The 20931-nt window shown below is 38.4% G+C and overlaps 1 long non-coding RNA gene across 1 annotated transcript in view; it reads right to left on the bottom strand.

Annotated features, from left to right (window-relative positions):
• Positions 1-255: 255 nt before the first annotated feature.
• Positions 256-20931, bottom strand: part of LOC118479807 — a 21823-nt gene continuing 1147 nt past the window's right edge. Inside the window, exons 2-3 of the long non-coding RNA XR_004860871.1 lie at positions 1049-1101; positions 256-551 (exon numbers count right to left, since the gene is read on the bottom strand). This is a non-coding gene — a long non-coding RNA (uncharacterized LOC118479807). The remainder of the gene's footprint in view (positions 552-1048; positions 1102-20931) is intronic.

The raw sequence follows: 20931 nt of genomic DNA, 5'->3' as shown, positions 1-20931 counted from the left end.
AATGGTTGAATTTGGTTGCTATTTATAGTGTTTAGGAAGGTCTAGGATCATGCCAAGTGCCTATGAGGTATCAAGATCAGAGAGGGGTCATAACACTTGTCAAATGATGGCAAGAACCTGAAATTTTCGTGAGCTTGGGCACCAAGAAAGGAAACAAGTTGCTACAAATGGTTTCTGTCTGGGCACCCCTTACGTGTCACACCCTGACTTTTTGCGGAAGCGTGATTATGGTGTGACTTTCTTAATACCATTGCATTCAATCATAATAACAACTATATGATAAAACCATATATTTGTCATCTATTAAACAAGTTCAACATAACAACATAGTTTTAAAACGTAGACTTCAAACACAAGTTTTACAAACCATACGAATTGTTTTAAGAGTTCACTAAGGACTCATCAAAAAACATTAAATAAAACCAAGGTTTGGAAGGCGTGTCTCGTTCAGGAGTAAGACACCCAACCCAAACCTCAAAACCATGGATGACGTCTTTATTCACAACGCAGCATGAGACTTCCAACGCCCGCCTGATCCACTTACTAATTCCCTGAAATACATGTATTTTGAAAACATCAACAAAAGTGGAGCGAGTTCGTGTGTTTATTTGTGTGTATGTATAAACCTTTGAAACCACTGTAAGTATGTATGTATGTTTATAAATCCCGGTATGAAAGCAAGAAGGAAAAACAGATCACCAATGGGTTGCAAGGCCATTGATATGTGTGACGTGATGCAGGTAGCTCAAACCTAGCAAATTTTGCACCGAGCTTCCGGCTGTAAGACATAGTCTACCCATGGGCCAAACCCTGGTCCAATATGGGCGGGGCTCGCTACACCCAAATAGATCTATCACTCATGTCCCTCGGTCCTATAACTAGGATTGATGGCCTTAAGCGTTGTGCCCACCACTCACATGATCTAAGTGTACCCTTCCTTAGCTAACCATACCAAATAGTAATGTATGTAAACAGTTGTAACATGTATTTCACCCCCGAAGTTATAAAACTGAAAACAGTTAAAGAAAAGGGGGAACACGAAACTCACAGTCTTACGTCTTCAACAATCGTAACTCGTACTTCTCCGGTGCACACGACTACCTGCAATGTACTAATGTCTATTAGACGAACGGGTCGTGCCTTGACTTAGAATTAGCGTTTCTAAGTTACGTTTCTTTTATGCTTCTGATATTATTCCCAGTTATATAATTATTGTCAAAATAATTAATATTTTAACTTAAATTATATTTATAAATTTCTAGAATAATTGTTAAACAACATTTTTGTAATAATACTTCTCAAGTATTAATACTTGTATTTCTTCCCAAGGATGGGGGTATCTGATACATGTGTATTTTGTCATATTTTGGGGTCGTATTCCGGTGTGTATGTATACGTACGAGAATACGTATTCTATTGTGTCCATTAAGTATTCATATACTTAAATTTATATTATACTTTCTGGAATATTATTTCTAATAAAAAGTCCACCAACATATATATTTCCAAAATATATATTTAAAGAATATTTCTTAGAAAAATTATTCATAATTTTTCTTTTGGCAAAATATTTGTAGTTCCAAAATAATATATTTTCAAGTCTAACTTAGAAAATATATATAAACTTATTTTTATCCAAAAATAATGTATTTCATGTGTATTTAAGAAAATATACATCTTTCCCAAAAATCAGATATCTTCTAAAAATTCCAAGAAAATATATTTTTACTTCAAAAATAATATATTTTCTGTTAGTGCATGCATCTGCCAACTTCGTCTTGTATCGAGTCTTAGATTACATTGTATAGATCAGGGCACGTTCTACGAGAAAATAGGAAGAGTTAGTGTGTTAAGTGTCTGATTTCGCTCATAGGAGTGATTTCGCTCCTAGGGTCTCTTAGGTGATTCCGGGCGAAATCAGAAGTATCTGATTTCGCTCCTGGTATCTCGTGTTACTTCGAGAATTCCTATCAATAATAAATAAAACAAATATAATAAACATTATAGACAAAAACAAATAAAAGAAAAAGAAAGACTATAGGGAAGAGAGAATTCAAGAGGCCCGTAAGGATCAAGATAAAGATGTCTGATTTCGCTCATAGGAGTGATTTCGCTCCTAGGGTCTCTTAGGTGATTCCGGGCGAAATCAGAAGTATCTGATTTCGCTCCTGGTATCTCGTGTTACTTCGAGAGAAATCACAAGGCTATATATAGGTCATGTTTGAGCGAAATCAGTAGTTGAGACCTTGTATTCCATACCAAACTGCTGCCGGTGTGAAGACTGAGTGTATTCACGTTCTAATCAATACAATCAGTAGTTAAAGTGAAGATTTAGTTGTTTCTACGTCAATTACTTGTTTTCCGCACCTGTAATTGATCAAAACTCCTCTGAACGACTCATTTGGGTCAGCAAACCGATCCTACAAGTGGTATCAGAGCCAGTTGGAGGAGTTCTGCAGTTTACAGCCGTATTTCATCGAAATTTCTAGCTTCTACACCTTCTTTCATCATTTCAGGAAGTTTTATCGGTCAAAATCGGATCAAAATTTCACAGACTATAGATAATTGGACAAAGACAAATCCCTGAAAGTTTGACACCTAAATTCGGACTAAAAATGGACAAAATGGATCTTCGATATGATTTCGCTCGAACAGACAAGTTATGATTTCGCTCCAAATTTCTGATTTCGCTCAAGATTAGAGCCTGATTTCGCTCCAAGCTGCCCAAACATCTGATTTCGCTCTAAAATCAGTATAATTTCGCTCCTGAGAACATCCTGATTTCGCTCCAGAGTATAGGTTCTGAGGGATTTCGCTCCAAACTACATATTGATTTCGCTCCAGGCTGTCATTCAGTCTAATTTCACTCCAATCTGTACATTGGTGATTTCGCTCCTGAAGATTATCTGGTTAATTTCGCCCGAAAGTTACTGTTTTTGAAAAACGTGCTGCCAAATCATGGATAACGATTTCTACAACGCATTTGCAACTTCATCTACTCCGGCTGTCATTGCTCAAGCCATGAATTTGGAAAATGAGATAGGAACTACACAAAAGCCCTCGAAATTGATGAGTATCGAAGAATATTACGGGTGGAAAGACAGATTCGAAAACTGGGTTCAGGCAAACCATCTTAGGTCTTGGGAATGTATTCTGAAGAAGTATGTGTTACCACGAACAGATTTGCAGGTTCTCAAAGAGCTATCAGAGTTTACTAATCAAGAACGGAATATGTACAAAGCCGAGAAGATGATGATCAGTCTACTTCAACAAGCGATCAAAGAAGACATCTTCATATTACTTCAGCATGATAAAACATCAAAGTCAATTTGGGATGCTCTTCGTGTGAAATTTGAGGGTAGTGAGAACATGATAAAGAGCAAAAAGGCATTGCTTAAGAAAGAGTTTGATCTGTTTAGCAGTTTACCGGGCGAAGACACAAAGAAGCTGATTGAACGTTACTGCCACTTAGTGCGATCTATGTCGATGCTAAGTATTACAAAAGATCGTGAAGAGTGGGTAGACAAATTAGCTGATGCATTACCGCAGAAATAATGGGGAACTTATTTGATGATTCTGAAAAATACGGGTGTTTATGATCGGTTAACAATTTCTCAGTTTATTGAGAAGATTGAGAGTCAGGATTTGGAACAGCAAAAGATCGCGAGGATGAACAGTCCAAGTGGTCAACAGGATGTAAAGATGTACTACAAAGGTAGTGTTCCGGTTCAAGAGGCTGAGAGAAGTCCTAAAATCCAAACTGCATTTAGTGCTGGGGATTCAATTGAAAATGTTGATCAGACTTCAAACAAAAGCAGTGGATTCTCTTCATTCCGAGCGTCAATCCGAAAGAGTCAACTACAAGTTTCAATTCTCAGAGCACAAAGACAGGAAATGGTTATGTGATCCAGTGCAATATCGCTTTGAATCTTCCAGAGGGTCAAAGTTTTTCTGAGGAGGTTGTAAAAGATCATATGGCTTTACTTGGTTCTGTGTTACTCTCTTATGAAGGTCTAGTTGCAGGTCGGATCGGGAATCATATGCTCACAAAGGAGGATTACGATCAGATAGACGCCGAAGAGATGGAACTAATAGATATCAAATGGTGTCTAGCTAGTGTTCTTAGACGTGCTGAAAAGTTCAAGCTGATTACCGGAAGAAATGACTTTCTTGATGCACATGTTTCTACTTTAGGTTTTGATGAATCTAAAGTTACTTGTTTTCGTTGTAGGGAGAAAGGCCATTTCAAAAGGGAGTGCAAAAACAGGGAAGCTAGTGGAGCTCAGAATCCGTTCGGAAAAGACGATTACTACCGTAAAGCCATTTATCAGCAAGTTGGTCAACAGCAGCAGCAAGAACCACAGGTGGCTCATGGTAGAAGAATCGAGGATTCAAAGAGAGCATGTCTGGTGGATTTCAATTGGAATGATTACATATCACCTGAGAGCAAAGTCTGTTTAGTCAATCAAGATGATGGAAGACTACCTGAAGGTTTCAGCTGGGATATGTTTATTGATGAAAAGGGAGAATTTAAAGCGTTCATTGCTAAGATTGTAAGAGAACCAGATATGTTTACCACATGGATGAAGTCTATTGGTGAGACTGTGAAGAATGTGGAGAAAGAGTCTGTTGCATCTGATGAAAGCTCAGAAAGTGCTGATGAAAGCTCACAGAGTTCAAATAAGAGTGTACATAGTGATGATAGTTCTGAAAAGGAAATTGTTTTTGACAAAACTCCATCTGACACTGGTTCATCGGATGAAAGTTCTGAAAAATCTCTAGAGTTTGATCAGTCACCAGTTGATGATAGTAGTGACGATGAGGAAGAAAAACATATTAATATTGCAAAATCTCATATGTCTCCTGAAAGTTTTCATTTCTATTTTGCAGATCGCCTGGAAAAGCTAAAGGAGAAAAGAGCTGCAAAGAACAACAGGAAATGAAGACTGAAAATGTTGCTAAAGAGATTGTTGAGAGTGAGCAGATTAATGAGGCTAAAAAGGTGACTGAAACAGAGAAAGTGATCGAATTAGATAAAATTATCGAAGTTGAAAAGATTGTTGAAGTCATCAAGCCTTGCACAAAATGTTTGGAATCATGAAAAGAATGTGCAACAAAAGATGAGATGATAGCTGAATATGAGAAGAAGAAAGAGCAGTTGTTGTTCAATCTCAATTATGTAAAAGAATCTTATGATGTCTTGAACAAAACTGTATCTGGTCTTCAAAAGACAAACTCTGAAAGAGAACAAGCATTAACGAGGATGAATGCAGTTATGATGACAAAGCAGAAAGCTATAAATTTCTACATCGAAGAAAGTGCAAAGTGGAAGCAAGAGTTGGAAGCAGAAAAGATTGAGAATGAGAGAATTAGACGTTTATTACAAAGCTATTCTAGTTCCGATTATCTCATTGATCGAATTTATCCGACTGTTGCAGGTATGGAAACTTTTCAAGACGACAAGCCAAAGAAGAAGGATACTGGTAAGAAACTGACTGTTAGTTATAACAAGTGTCCACCTCCAATCTGGGAAGGATATTCTCCTAGAAAACCAAACGAGGAGCAACTTGAAAAAGCAGTCAATATAAAGCTAAAAACCGATACAACGGATGAATTACCAGAAAACATTGACGTCACGTTCACCTCGTCTGACACTGATCATGAGTCTGAGTTAATCAAAAAGGTGGTTGATCAGGTGTTGGATACTGATGAGGAGTCTGAGTCAAAGTCTGAATCTGGAGGGTCAAGTTCGTCAGTCAATGGTCAAAAATCGTCGGTCAAAAAGGCTTATAGTAAAGAGTTTTTGTTATCAAAGAAGTATTTGAATGATGAAACATTCGAAGTAGTTTATACTTTGAATGATTCTGACAAATTATATTACAACAAAAAGTTTCCAATAAGAAGTGTTAAAACTGAATTGATCAAACAGGTTTTCAAAATGACAGAAATTAATATTTCTGAAATAAAAGATTTAAATCTTACTGGAAAACTTAAAAAATACACTTCAAGAGTTCAACAACGTTTAAACAAGAAAAAGGGATACAATTCTAGTTCTGGTTTTCAAAAGAAATCAAACCAAAATCGTAGCTATAAAAAGAAAGGCCTTGGTTTTATTCCACAAGAAAATTATAAAAATGAGAAAAATTTTAAAACAAAACAGAATTTGTTTCAGGAGGAAGTGCTGAGGAAGAACAGAAGAAACCATTCTGGAGACAATCAAACCAGGAGTTTCTTGCTGAGAAAAAAATGAATGGAACTGGAATGTTTCATCCAAGAGAGACTCGCAGCTGTTTCAAATGCAATGAAGCTGGTCACATTGCATGGAACTGCCCGAAAAATGTTAAGACAAAACAGGGAGTTTCTAAGAAATTGAAAGAGAAAGTTGTTGATGTTGAACCACCAACTGAAAACTTCAAAATTTTTGAAAATTCCATTCATGAAGTTGGTGAGTGTTTAAAGAAAAATGTTTACAAAAAGAAAGGAAAAGACAACCAAGTGTGGGTTGTTAAGAAAGTTGATGAGAAAGTCGGCGATGATTCTGGTTCCACAAAGCCAGAGGAGCCACAAGGTGAGGTAAAAGAGGTAAATTCTGTGTTTTCAGTAAGTGATGATGAATTTCCATCACTGAAGTTTGGAGAAATTAAACAAAAAGTTGGTAAGGTTGAGATCTCGGATCAGTTTTACTCCGAGAAGAATGAATTTGATGTCGAGAAAACATTTAACGGGAATGTTAAAAAGATTTTTGGGAAAATGTTGAATGGGAAAGCTAAAGGGGTTAAAGATTTTTATGTTAAATTTTACAGGTGAAGGACTATGCCAGAGCTTCCAGGTTGGTAAGTGTGAAGCAGGAATCGGCATCATACAAGTTGGTAAAAATGGTTATTGTAGATGTAATATTCCTACAGCTGGTATTGTTTGTATTTTCTTCAAGTGGTACAGAGGTTGCTTAATTGCAAAATGGTAAATCAGGGACATTAAGTTGTACTTGATTTACTATACCTGATAAAACAATGAACAAGATGATGAACCATATCCCTGATCTTAACAAGTGGTAAACTTACATGTGATCAAAACAAACTCATTTTCCGGAAAAATCATTTTGATTAAAACAAACTTAAGTGTTTTGAAATCATAATGAGAAAATAGTTTGTTGATAGGGGGAGTTCTGATTGTTTATGCCTAAGTGGATGGCGAATTGATGTGATTCGATATCAGTTGTCAATTTACTGTATAGTTTTATGTTTCAAGTGGGTCAAGAGTCTAGTTGTGTTTTCAATTTTTTTCTTTAATGTGTTTGCATTTTAGGGGGAGTAGAAAATTTCAGAAAATCCAAAAACATTAGAAAATTTGAAAAATACAAAAACATGATAAAATGAAAAATGAATTTTGTTGTGAAAAGGAGGAAATGATAGTACATCAGTGGATTGTCACAACATGCTAAAGATATGGAAAGTTTTTTTTTGGGTAAAGGGTTACCCCAGTGATTCTATATATTCACAACCAAATAAAACAAGTAGCGTGGAAAACCCACACTAGTTCAGCCTTGGGACATGCCCCACGACTGGAGAACCAGGATAAAACACAAATCAAGCGTTCAGCAAAACAAAACCAACTAGACTACTATTTAGAAACAGCAAACAATAAATAAATAATCAGCCACCAGATTCAAGGATGCCATCCCCATGAATATCCCAAGCTTCAAGCAGTCTCCTCACGCTATGAGTGTCCTTAAATTTCAACCCCATCAACTTGTATCGAACCGTATCGAAAATAACTTTCGAGATGACTTCGGGCGGCCTCAACTGATTCTTGAATAACCTATCATTCCTTTCCCTCCAAATAGCATACGCAGTCGCGGCAACAACCAATCTTCTCACTAAATTAATAGCCAACTTCGACCGGACACGCTCATGCAACCACTCAACAATGATGCTCCACTTAGGCTCAACCATATCCATTCCTGCCTTGGTCCGAATCATACGCCAGACATTCGACGAGAACTTACATTCAAAAAATAAATGATCATGAGAATAAAAGTTCTCATAGCACAGTAAGCAACACATCATGTTCATGTTCTTTCTCCGCGACACGTCCCATTGTAAAATTTTATCCTGCGTTAAAAGCTTCTTCCGCATGATAAGCCACATAAGAAAAGCATGCCTCGGGACACACTGAGAGAACCACACAACATTAAACCAATCGACTTCGACTCCCCTAGCACGAATAGAGTTCCACACTCCGGACGATGAGAACTCATGAAGCCCATCACCATCCTTCCAACACAATCGGTCATCAACATCCGTCCTAAGCTGAATCTGCACCACCTGATTGAGAGCCGGAAATCGGACCATCCAGTCATCCGACAACTGCCAATTACCGTCAGCAGTGATGTCTTCAACCGAAGCTTTTAATGAGAAACCCGCAGATGTGATAACTCTAGGGGTAAGAAACGTGCATAGCGGCCCAGACTCACACCAAAAATCATACCAAGCTGACGTATCTCGACCGTTACCTAGCTTGGACCAAATATGCCCTCTAATCAGCGATCTTAGCTGGATAAGTTTCCTCCAGCTCCAACAAGTATTCGCTGCCACTTTACAGTCCCAAAAAGTACGACCCTTCAGACGATAAGAATGAATCCACGCAACCCATAACGACTCCCGACGAGTAAGAATACTCCAAATATGAGCAGCCATAAGGGATTTATTAACATCTCCAATACGTCTAATCCCCAAACCGCCTTCATATTTAGGAACACATATAGACTTCCATGAAACTTTAGCCTTACCCTTTTGAAACGACCCTTGAGACCATAAAAAGTTACGCATTTTGGCCTCTAAATCAGCAAGAACCCTAGAAGGCAGAATAAAAACAGATGACCAGTAAATATGCAAAGCTGAGAGAACCGAAATAATAAGTTGCAGCCTTCCCGCAAAAGAAAGCAGCTTATTCTTCCAGTTGTTTATACGCTGCTCCAATCTCTCAATAAGAATACTACAATCTTTGTACAAGAGTCTCGATGAGATAAGAGGAACTCCCAAGTAACGTACAGGGAGACTCCCTTCAGCAAACGGCATAACATCCAAAATAGCATTTTTAACCGGACCATGCACATTACAAAAATACCCAGTACTTTTATTAGCACTAGGTTTCAAACCCGACATCTGAGTAAACTAAGAGAGCGACGACATAATGCACCTTGCTGAATCAACATCACCTCCAGCAAATAAGAATAAATCGTCTGCAAAGCAAAGGTTAATAATCTGATGTTTCTCACATTTATTATGATACCTGAACGAAGAATCAATTCTGGTAGCATGATGCAAGATGCACGACAGGACCTCCATTACTAGAGTAAATAAATAAGGCGACAACGGATCTCCCTACCTTAAACCACGCTTACCTTTGAAATAACCATGGACATTTCCATTAACACACAGCAAATAGGAAGTGGACGAGACACACACCATAATCCAGTCGACCATAACATTATGGAAATCGAAACCAATAAGAATAGTTCTAATAAAGCTCCATTCAACTGTATCATAAGCCTTCTGAATATCCACCTTGAAAGCACATCTAGGGGGCCCGAATTCCTATGATAATTGTGCATTAACTCTTGAGTAAGCAAAATATTATCCGAAATCCTCCTACCCAGAACAAATGCCGATTGATTAATGCTCACAATATTCCCCAGCGCACCCTTGATTCGATCCGCAACAAGTTTACTAATACATTTATAAAGAACATTGCAACACGAAATGGGCCGATAATCCACAATAGACGAGGGAGTTGCCACCTTAGGAATCAGAACTAGAAGAGTGCGGTTCAGCTCCTGAAGAAGATGGCCTGTCCTAAAAAAATCTTGGACAGCATTCACCACATCCGTCCCAATAATATGCCATGCACTTTTAAAGAACGCAGCCGTGTAACCATCCGGACCCGACGCTTTATCATTACCCATAGAGAAAATAACCGCCTTGATCTCCTCACTCGAGACCGTTCGCACCATGTTATTAGCAACATCAGGAAGCAGCTTCTTGGAAAAAAGCTCTGGCGAAGGCGTACAAGAAACATGACCTTGACTCCCGAGAAATTTTTCATAATGATCAACAAAAGCTGTAGCAATAAACTCACCCTCATGCAAAACACCATCCGAATCAGAAATAATATTAATACGGCTCCTATGATTTCTACTCTTCAAAGACATGTGAAAGAAGGCCGTATTATTGTCACCTGCCCGTAACCAGTCAACTTTCGACTTTTGCTTTAGAAATCTTTCCTCATCCAAACAAGCTTCTTGAAACTCACGAAGACACCTTGCTTCATCAATCCTAAGCACTTCCTCCAATGGCTCACGATCAATGTTAGCCTGAACACTATCCAACTTAGCACGAAGATCTTTAACTTTTTGATGAAGATTACCCTGCTTAAGCAAAAGCACACGAAACGGAGACTTTAACAACCTCAACTTCTTGACCACTCGGAAGTGATTGACCCCATTTATATTAGCTTCCCAACCCGATTTAACAATATCCAAGAACCCCGGTTTATGGATCAAAAAGTTTGCAAATTTGAAAGGCTTAGGCTTCGCTTTAACCGCCTTGTTGACTTTCAGGATACACGGGCAATGATCAGAGATCCTATACGGATGAAACACAACCACTGACTCCGGAAATTCCGCCACAAACGCAGTATTACCCAGAACCCGATCAATTTTCTTCAATAGACCAACCCCTCGCTTCGGTTTTTGATTCCAAGTAAAATGTAAACCACTGCTATTTATATCAAACACCTGTAACTCCTCAACGCAATCCTTAAAATCACGCATACTTGCTGTTAAAGAAGACGTACCCATAGATTTATCCTCCAGATTCAGCGCTGAGTTGAAATCACCCATAATCACCCAAGCATTATCGCTAACCAGGGCCTTGTGTCTAACCAAATGATGCCACAACTCTCTATGAGTAACATAGGAATTAGCAGCATACACTACAGAGCAAAACATCCTCTTGTTATCCTTTTTAAAACGAATTTGAACATGCATAACCTGATCCGATTGGGCTAACACCATCACATCCATAACATCAGGATTCCACCCTAGAATTATACGCGTGCCTTTCGAACAACAACCCCCATTCGATGACCAATTCCAGCTCCTAAAAACCGCGGAACACACTCTACCAAGATTGGCAATATCAACATGGGACTCTAAAACAACACAAAAACTCAGGCCATTATCCTTAACTAGCTGACGAACCTCCATTTGTTTAAGAGAGCGGTTCAACCCCTAATATTCCAACAAGCTAGACTAACCATTGGAAACCTCATTGTTAGGAGTGCTTGCCCCTTTATTATCATTTATACCCCTAAATTCTTCAGCCAAAAACTCATTAGTTTCATTATAAACCTCAGTTACTTCCTCATCATCTGATTCCTCACACCCATCACCATTCCTTTTACTACTTTGACCCGTGTCACCTCGAAAATCATTGAGAACATCAAACTGGTTCTTTGAAAACAGTGTGTTCGTACCTTTAGTTGAACGAGACCCCCCTTTAGCCGGCTCTCCTTTCGATCCTACCGGCCTATATTCAAATTTCTGGTTTGGCTTGTTAACTTGAAACCCGGTTTTCCTCGCCACTTTATTTCTAGCCACTCCCATATAACCCTCAGCATCCACAGTAGGGACCTTCTTATTCACCACTGCCTTGTGTTTCTGACCTACTCCTGGCTCTCTACTAGTAGGTTTCTTTACCTGTTTAGGACATGTCTCATCAGCATGACCAAACGTGCAACAACTAGAGCAACGATGAGGACACCATTCATATTCCACACTCACTTTCTCCTTAACAAAACCCTCCCCTTCAAGCTCCGGGACTACCGTCAACTCCTCCTTCAATTCATTGTCAGCAGAGATTTCAATTAACGCTCTAGCAAAGCTGCTACGACCCCAAGCTTCCATACACATAGATGATGTGAAAGAATCCAACATCTTCGGCTCACCAATAGCCGTGGCAATCAAACTTAAACCATCCTCAGAGTAAGCAGCAATAGGCACGTCATGAATCTTAACCCACACTTGAACCTTTTTAACTTCCTTCTTCTCGAGTTTGGTGGTAGTCGTCCATATATCAAGGAGCAACGGCTGAGATCTCACAATCCATGGACCCTCATTCATAACTTTCATCATACCCTGCTGATCCGCAAACTTAAAAAAGAAAAACCCATTGGCATTCATCATAACCTTCTGAAGCCCAAACTTCTTCCAGTTATTCTTTACAAAAAAACTCTACCACCGGATAAGCCACTCGGTCCCCTAGGAAATACCCATATAAAGTATTTGCCATCTTATCTTGAACAACCCGCACAGATTCTTTTGGGAGAACAATATCACAGCCTTCATGCACAATATCACTAGCAAGAGTTCTAAAATTTACCTTTCTTGCACTCAAATTCAGGACAGAGTCAGCATACGACATCGGCTTAGACGTTGATCCAACCACACCCTGACTGCTTACAACATCCAAATTATCCACAGCCACGTTATTCCCTTCCTGCGATTGATCAGATATCTGCTTTTCCTCCAGCACCGGCTCAGTAACTTTCAGAAGCTCATCAATCATATTAATCTTCCTCGGTTCATCTGAAGATTCATGCACAAGACCCTGTCTCGGAAGCACAGAGTTATTCTCACTCCCCCCGGCTCGACCAGAAAAACCCTTAAATGGTAATGGGGGTTTTCCTCGGACCTCTTGCACATTACCCCCAAACTTTTTACGATCACCCTTACAATTAGCAGTACTACTCTCCATAAACAAAATTTCAGCCAAGCATGCAATAAACACAAAGCAATCCAAGAAGACAACGAGCAAAAAAGAAGCACAAAACCCTAACTAGCAATTTAACCCTAACCCATAGATCATCACGAAATCAAATAGAGAACCCGAATAATCAAGGTTACTGCCTCACCAGTAGGACCGAAAACCCCAATTCTCTATTCAATCAGATCTGAATCCAGGGTATAAGGCCGGCGATTAAGAAAGAAAACAAAAAACCTAATTTCTGATCGATCAAAGAATGCTAACAAGTTCGTTCCCGATGCTTGATGAATCAAACCCTGGTAAACAGACTGTTATACATAAAAATCACGATGAAAAATCTAGGGTTGCATGATGAACAAGAATTGCCTAGGCTAGAAAAAGAAAGGGTCACTCTCTTGAGACACAAGGCCAGAATTTTGGATAGCACTTTGTATAAAGATATGGAAATGTGATGAACAATCTTTCTGTGGATGTGTCAGTAGATTTTTGCACATTTAGTAGATTGTGACGAGATATAAACCTAAAAATTCAAACTTGCTTGTTTCGTGGGGAACAACTTCTTGGATATATGGGTAACCCCCGAAATCTTGTTTGAGAGGTCCCTTATTCTGAGATACTAGGTCTTTATGCTCAGTGATATCTGGGGTATTATCCCGGGACTTCTGCTGTATGGTAATACTGACCTAGTCCCCGGATAATGCTTTCCGCAAAAGCTTGAAACACAGCTACGCCCTCAGCATGTTGATGAAACAATAAAATTGATAGTCACTGCTGTTGTAATCAAAAGATCCTCTAAAGGGGACACACCGAAAAGTCGAAGCCGTCATCTCTTTGCGTATACGGAAGTATCGACCTGAGCTCTCACGGCCCTCGCATTTTAACCCCTGACAGATATCATCTGTGGTATACTCACCTGTAAGACTGAATATTGGGATCTGGATACGGGAGTATATTCAAGTAGTGGGACACACGAATACGTTCAAGTGATTAAAACATTAACATCGTATCTCGGATCAGTTGAACTTTGTGTGAAAATTTAAGTGAACAAATATACTGACAATATAGGTGAATTGTTTAGAACTTAAAATGTAATCAAGCTTAATGGTGTTAGTGATATGTCTCATAAACTGATATGATCCTCTTACACAAACTCACTAAAATATTGTTTGTAAATATTTCTTTATTGCATTTTATTTCTCTTATTTCAAAAATACAAAAAGATTTTAGTGTGTTTTAGCATAAACTTTTGAAAAGTCAAAATGATTTTCGACAACTGGCATTGAAAAGCTGATTTTCAAAATTCCGAATGCTAAACATGATGAGCAAAACGTGTGGGGGAGTGTATACTTTGAAACTAAATATTTTCAAAATTCTAATCCTTCAATTGATTCATCAAAATCTTTGTGTGATCTGAGAGAGAGTCAGTATTGGTGCAAGTTTCTATTTATGATAAATGTAATAGTTACTTTGAGGAAGAGATTTTGCAGATAGCCTGAGCTAGACGATAACCAGATGATGATCTTGAAAGCAAAGCTGTATGCTAGTCTGAGCCAGGTAAATCGATCCTGATGCCGGAAGAGAGTCAGATTTCGATCTTGGAAAAATTCTCTAAAGAGCCAGGTTTCCGATTCCAGTGGACTCTAAAGACAAAGTATGAGCCAGGCTATCAATTATGAACAAAGTGTGAAAGCCAGACAACGATCCTGAAGCAGATAATGCTGAAGAACTAAAGGAATGCCAGCATATCGCAAGGGGGAGTCTGTTGGTGAAAGAGAAGAGAGAATGAAGCCCAGAGGCTGATCAAGACTGAAATTTTGTCAAGACTCGACACGTGCAACTCGTCAACATCTGAGGGGGAGTCTGTTAGTGCATGCATCTGTCGACTTCGTCTTGTATCGAGTCTTAGATTACATTGTATAGATCAGGGCACGTTCTACGAGAAAATAGGAAGAGTTAGTGTGTTAAGTGTCTGATTTCGCTCATAGGAGTGATTTCGCTCCTAGGGTCTCTTAGGTGATTCCGGGCGAAATCAGAAGTATCTGATTTCGCTCCTGGTGTCTCGTGCTACTTCGAGCGAAATCACAAGGCTATATATAGGTCATGTTTGAGCGAAATCAGTAGTTGAGACCTTGTATTCCATACCGAACTGCTGCCGATGTGAAGACTGAGTGTATTCACGTTCTAATCAATACAATCAGTAGTTAAAGTGAAGATTTAGCTGTTTCTACGTCAATTACTTGTTTTCCGCACCTGCAATTGATCAAAACTCCTCTGAACGACTCATTTGGGTCAGCAAACCGATCCTACATTTTCTCTTTGTCAAAAATATGATATAACTCTGTGATAATTGGAAAATCATAATTTCATTCCTTTGTATCCAAAATACTATTTACCAAAATATATTTGTGAACATATCTTCCGGAATATTTTGTAAGTTACATTTCTTGTTCGGTTTCGCCAATATTTTTGGTGTGTAACTTGTGTGCTTATTCCTTGGGATTTTTGTAAGATTTTGGATGGTATTTCTTGGTGTTTTAATGTGTTATATTATTTTAAGTCCTAAAATAATATTACCACTTCACAAAGTATACACAGAATCACACATGTGTGTCTTTAATGTATATATATATATATATATATATATATATATATATTCTAAATATATAATTATCCATTTTTATTTATAAAAAACCAACCTGCAATATTTTTATTTTTGTAACAAAAATTATGGCAAAGTTTATTAAACCATCTATTGTTGAAAATACACTTGTAAGTGTGTGTTTATAAATATTTTCTAAGTGTTTATATTTTTAGAAAATTTTGCCATAGTTTCCCCTAAAAATGGAGGTTTCCATGCATTCAAGCATATCATTTTCTTTTGTAAAATCACCACAATCAATTTACAATAAACTCTAAACAACTTATACTTACCAACCTTGCCAAAATCATGCATGTTCTACTACTTCATGAACTTGATAGTTTATAAAAATTTGTAGTAACTTGGTAATGTGTTTAGTAGGTTTAGTTACCCTTTGAAGTGTGGTTGTTTATTTAAAAACATCATTCTTGAAAGATTTAGGTGTTTACAACTTGTCATCATGTTTTACAAAAATGTTTCTTTATGAAATTTCCTTGTTACACAAGTGTTTCTACACTTGTTTAACCACCAAAAATAGTGTTTATTTATGTAAGAACCAAGATTTAACGAAACTCATATTTTTAACTTGGTTCTTTTGAAATACCATTTATAAATCCTTAGATCTATATGTTTACCAACTTACTTTGATCATGATTTTCAAGAAAGCAACTTTATTCTTTCCAAGTTCATGATTCAAGTGTGGATGATCTTTCATCCTACAACCTTCTTACTTTCTCATCTTGCTAAACTATGTTTTTAATCATGATCTAGCAAGATGTTATGATGATCAACATCATCTTTACAAACAATCAATGATCAACAAGCATTCATACCATAAACAACTTAGTTTCATCAAGATTACTTCATAAATCAAGCTTATGTTCAAGTTACATGCTTATGTTCTTTAGTGTTCTTGAAGTTTTGATTGTGATACTACTTTACCACTAGAAATAGATGTAAAATAGAGTGTTTAAGGATCTTACCACTAGCACAAGGCTAGGGATGAATCAAGAGTAGAAAGTGAGTGGATAAAAGCAAGTAAGAAAGGTCCTTGAAGTTCCAAAGCCACCAAGCTTCCTTGTAGGATCTCTAACACCTTTGTATGAGCTTGGAATGGATGAAGAAGTGAATGAAGGTGATGATATGGTGGTGGTGATTCTCAGCCGAGACCAAGAAGAGGGAGAGAGAGAAGCTTGTGTGTGTTTTAGTGTGTGTAGATAATGAAATCTTAACCTCCCATATCTTACTTATATCCAAGTTTAGATGTTAACCATTGTGTAATATGTTTCATGGACCAACAACAAGATCCAATAAAATAATCAAATGAAATCTCCATGTGGGGCCATGTTTGAGCCGTAAATAGGTGGGGGGGGGTCTTAGCTTAGGTTTAAACCATATAGTTGTAATCTAGTTTAATTTCAAGTATAAGTTTAGTGTTTTAGTTACTAGATATTTTGTATGATGTGTTATGATGTTCGGGACCATAACTAGCTTGGAAACATTAAAACAATGCTTCTAGTGTAAATTTGGTGTTTTGGGTAGTGTCCGGTTGTTCGGTTAGATACTGATTCGTTATAGTGCTAAACTATACAGTTTAGTGTTCCTTATGTACCCTTTTGTGACACTTTTAATTCCCGACACTTAGGAAAGCATTCAGGACCATTTAACCATGTTTCTACATAATTTTAATGTGTTTAAATGCTGATTTATGCTGAATTTTGCTGAATTCAGCACTTTGAGTGAGTTTTAGGCACTTTCCGGCACTTAAACTATCACCTAGAATGCAGTTTTGTGGTCCTTACTTCCCTACACACTATACTAGTGTGGTACTTGGTTTCTGGCTCATTCTGTGTTTCCACATACTGTCTGTCTATGTGTGCTGAGTTCTGTCAGCATCTTCTGATTTATCCGCTTACTGTGCTAACTGTATTTAACGCATCATTTGAGGCAATATAGCTTTCATGCAATATTGATATGACATTAAACAATGTATGATGCACATGTTTGTGTATGACAGTAATCAAAAAGCAGTTACTTGTAATTTCAGCACAATCATTAAGCATTAATCAAGATTAATTAATTGTACGGATACCTGGATTTTTGACAGTTGTCACATTATGGATCGTAAGGGGTGTAACACCCCGTGTTTTCGAAAGTCAAGGTCAAAGTCAAGATTGAAGTCAAAGAAAGAAAAGATTGCTAATTGCGAACTGTCACTCCTTGCTCAACTACTGTTTTGACTTCTTTGACTTGTAGATAGTCTATTTATTTCTTTACGTTAGTTGTATTACGTGGATTACTTGTTAATAATCGAGGTTTAATCGATATTTATCGCATGTTTTATCGCCTTATCGCTTATCGCATCGCAATCGCAACTCGAATTATGCGTTCTGGATATTGTTTTACGTGTGTGTGCTACTTCTGTGTTACTTTTGCATGTTTATTTATGATATGTGTGGTGATTAATCGAAACGCAATCGCAACTCTATCGCAATCGAATCGCAAACGCTAAACGCAAGTCACTTAGGATGATTGTATGTTAGATATAGTAGTTGGGATTAATGGATAATACTATCGCAAACTCGAGACTCGCTTAAACGCATCGCACAACTCAACGCACGAAACGAATCGCCGAGACTCAAATCATCGGAACCACTCGATCGGATGGTTAACCGATCGGATTGCCATCCGATCGGACAGCCATCCGATCGGTGACCCACTCGCACCTTAGGGAGTTTCCTTTTTGGGAAACCCTATAAATACCCTTCATATGTCACATCACTTGATGTGACAGCTCTCACTCGACCCAGCTCACTTCAGCCCTTCTTTCTCTCGATTTATCGCGATTCTTGTAAGTTTTCAACCTAAATCTTGTACTTCTATGATCTACACACGTTTCTACATCATTCTCTCCTTTGAATCTTAACTTTTAACCGTGAAATCAATGGATTTGAGGTGTTCTAGGATGATGTCATCACGGAGTTCTTATGAACTTCATGTTTTGGCTTCAATCCACCAATAACAACTTAGATCTGGACGATTTCCACATGAATAAACAAGGATCTTGCATAGATCTAAACATATTCATGGTGAAAAGGATTGAAAGATGGTTTTCTAACTTTCTTTCAACTCTTTTACACTCAATACACTCAAAACCGATAGAATAAGAACTAGTTCTGATCTTCTACTCATTCTTAGTGAGGTGTTGGTTCTAGATCTGGTTTCTATCAAAGAGACAACCGGTTTCGGGTTAAGCATGAACCACCGGCTCGAACTACTGATTGACCGGACTAGGGTGATTCTTGTCCGATTGGATCACTTGGGTCTTGGCGAGGTTCTGTTGCTTAGCACGTATCACATTGTCTAGATCAAAACTACAAACTATCAAAAACAACCAAGTGACAAGACGATCAGGCCTTCGGGACGGATTGTCGTCCGATCGGATTGCCATCCGATCGAACAACCATCTGATCGACTTGCACCTTGGTCCCACACTTAGACTTTTGTTTCAACTTTTGAGGATCTGAACCTCGAACGGGTTACCGTCCGATCGGATTACCATCCGATCAAGTGACCACCTGACTATGTGATGTTTGGGACTTCAACACTTAAACAATTTTCAACATGTTCAATGCATTAACAGTTCCAACGGATTGCCACCCGATCGGTAGACCATCCGATCGAGTGACAACACTGCTGTGAACTTGTTCCTGGAGAATTTCCTCGCTGAACGGATTGCCGTCTGATCGAACCGCCGTTTGATCGACCGACCTGAAAGGTAGAGATACTTCTCTGTTTTCAAAATGCTACAACGAAAATTTCAAAAGGCAAACCATCATACACAAACACATCTTCACCACAGGTGTTGTCAATCCAATCGAATGGCCATCCGATCGGATTACTATCCGACACTATCACCCTTTGCACCGTTTTACGCGCCGCTTATCGTTTATGCTATCGTTAACTGTTAGGCTAATCTCTCTCAACGCTCCCTTCAATCCAAGATAGTCTTTAGTTGTTAAGCACGATATGTGAGTATACTCGATCCCTTTTTGCTTTATGCACTTTTGGGTGTTACATACGTTACTTATTCTAAATCACAATCGACACACAACGCAAACACTATTTATACGCTAACCATTATTGCATGCTACATGTTATTCGATGAATGCTTGTATGTTATGTTAACATAGTGATTGTTGCCTGACACCTTAGCAACGACAGTACTATAGTTTGGACTCAGCACCTGTCGTGGACAAGGGTTGCTAAGGGCTTACTTCACGTGTCCCATTGGGGATATATGTTGCGCATTCTACAACTCTGTCACGTCTGTGCATATTTCTCTGTCGATAACCTACTTGCCTTCGCTATATACATGTTACATGCTGGTTATGCGTAAACGATTTCGAACTCTATTATATCTATTAAACTTGTATGCTCACCTTTACACTATGTGTATTGACCTCTATTTTTACGTATGTAACAGGTGTTTAGGATGCTACCTGCTAGGATGCTTGCTTGCTCTCTCTTGGAATCAAGTAAGGTTGAGAGTCTAGAAACAAAGACAATTTATCTTAATTTTTATTTGAAAGCTGAGTTTTCGGAACATGCTTTTGTTTAGAGAATATCCATGTCTGTAATAATCAGATTACTTAATGGGTTACGGTATGGGATGTAATATTAACTATTTGGTAATTTAGTCGTTATGGAATTTCTCTCGACAATCTGTTTCACTCAGTGCCGCGCCCCGATGTTTCCGCCATCGGTTGGGGTGTGAGAGATTGGTATCAGAGCCATAACTATAGGGAATTAGGCAAGACTCGACCTAGTCCAGGTCGACGTCTTAGAAACGACCTAGTATATAATTAAGTACCAACAGACCGACTTGTGCATACCCTGTATGGGTTTTGCACGAGCCTACTTGCTATATCTCGCTATTCTCGCTTTACACTATCACTACGCACTGCTTTCAAGTGAACAAGTGATTAGGTCGAGATTAGGTGTAAAAACCGCAAACTCTCGACTGAATCGCTTGTTCAACCCGCATTTTTTTACCTATAAACAGGAGAAATTGCGTTTAACCAGGAGTGAAATCCATACTTTGACGCATAATTCTCCTCCATTTTCTAAAAAATAGGAACGAAGTTGTTTAGATGGGGGGTGAAGCCCGAACCTTGACGACTTGTTCCGATCTCTACGTTGGTTTTATAAAACTCTCACCAAAGCTTCGACGGACTCTAACGACTTGAAGTCATACTAAAACTGGAAGGATACGTGCCATTCGCCCAGAAACGAGGCGAGAGCACAGTCCCGAAAGTCAAGGTGTGTACCAAAGGTCCTTGAGAATAGTCGAATCACTTTGGGTAGTCGACGTCTATCCAGCCTTAGACAATCTGTATTCGATTTCAAGCTCGCAATCGCCGATTTTATGTGTTTCGATTCTGAGCTCGCAACTGCCGACTCTGATAT

The sequence above is a fragment of the Helianthus annuus genome, chromosome 6 (genome assembly GCF_002127325.2).
Source record: "Helianthus annuus cultivar XRQ/B chromosome 6, HanXRQr2.0-SUNRISE, whole genome shotgun sequence".
Taxonomy (NCBI): domain Eukaryota; kingdom Viridiplantae; phylum Streptophyta; class Magnoliopsida; order Asterales; family Asteraceae; genus Helianthus; species Helianthus annuus.
This window is presented reverse-complemented; position numbering and strand designations above follow the sequence as displayed.